The sequence below is a fragment of the Sorex araneus genome, chromosome 10 (assembly GCF_027595985.1).
Source record: "Sorex araneus isolate mSorAra2 chromosome 10, mSorAra2.pri, whole genome shotgun sequence".
NCBI lineage: Eukaryota > Metazoa > Chordata > Mammalia > Eulipotyphla > Soricidae > Sorex > Sorex araneus.
The window spans coordinates 35752419-35753862 of NC_073311.1; positions in this window are offsets into that span (position 1 = coordinate 35752419).

The following is a 1444-nucleotide window of genomic DNA, read 5'->3' on the forward strand; positions in this document are numbered from 1 at the left end:
CTTTCAGTACCATCTTCATAAAAAAAAAGTGGAAACTTTTATCAATCACAAAGAAACCCCAGACATATTTCCCATTCCCTCTATCTGCTCTCTCTGTGGATTTGCTTCTTAGGGTCATTTCTAATAATGGAATCAAATGATAGGTGGACTTTAGCACCTGGATTCTGTCACTTAAATTAAGTTTTGAAATTCATCTATATTATAGCACATTTCAGTCCTTTGTTTCTTTTTATTATTGAATGACACTACATTCTAATTATATGCTGTATATAGGATATTAGAAATAAAACTATTACAAACAATGGCATACACGTTTTGGTGTAGCATGTATTTTTTACTCTCTTGGACACCTACATAAGAGTGAAATTGCTGAGACACTGATTTGTCAGTTTGGGGATATTACCTATGGCTCCCTTCTCATTGTGAGTTTCTCTGGAATTTTCTCAGCATCCTTTACTAGCTTCTACCCCTGACACCTCTACACAGCCATTCACTTCCAAATATTTGTATACTTTTGATTGGATCAGTATTAATATGATAAAATAAATGTTAGTAAATAAATAATATAATAATGCTATCACTCTTCCTTATACAGCTTTTGGTTTTATCAAAAATTCTTTATTCATCTCTTTCCTATTTACTTATAACAAATTCATTCATAGTCTGTTCCTCAGGAGTTTAGTCTTCCCACAAAAATGATCATACACTTTAGGCATACTGTCAATTTCAACTTCTCCTCCTCCCAGAGTCTTCTGACTTATTCTAATCTAGACTGGTTATACTTTAGACTTGCTGCATCGTTATAGGTTATCCTGAGATTTCCCTTCAGCAGCAAACTGTTGACTTCTTTCACCTCTCTTACATTAGATTCCTTAGTTCTGGATCCCAGGTATTTTTTCTTGTTTCATGTCCTGTATTTAGTGGAGCAGCTCCTTTAGCTGCATCCTGAGAACGATGTAAAGTGAGTGTTTTTTAAACAGGGCCTCTTCCAGTGATGTGGGTCAGTGGTGTTCAGAGGTTAATGAAGCCACACCCAGTGGTTGGGTTGGGAATTAATGCACACCAGGGACAACTCAGGGATTTGCACATGCCAACTATTTGAGTCTTTATTTTTTAAAGAATGTGTATGTCTTTAAAAGATTTATGTCATTAAAGTTTATTTATTTTATTTTTATTTTATTTGTGATAGTTTCACTAGGTATAAAATTCTTTAATTTTCCCCTCCATTTTCCCAAGTTTTTTTTTTTTAAAGCTGCAAATTGGTGTAATATCCCTTGACTTTGTTATTTTTTATTCCCACAAATTCCCTACCCTACCAAGTGGATTTTTTTTTTAATTTTATTGAATCACCATGTGGAGGGTTACATAGTTCTCAGGATTATGTCGGTTATACAATTCTCAAACACCCTTCACTTCACCAGTGCCCATCTTCCATCACCAACCC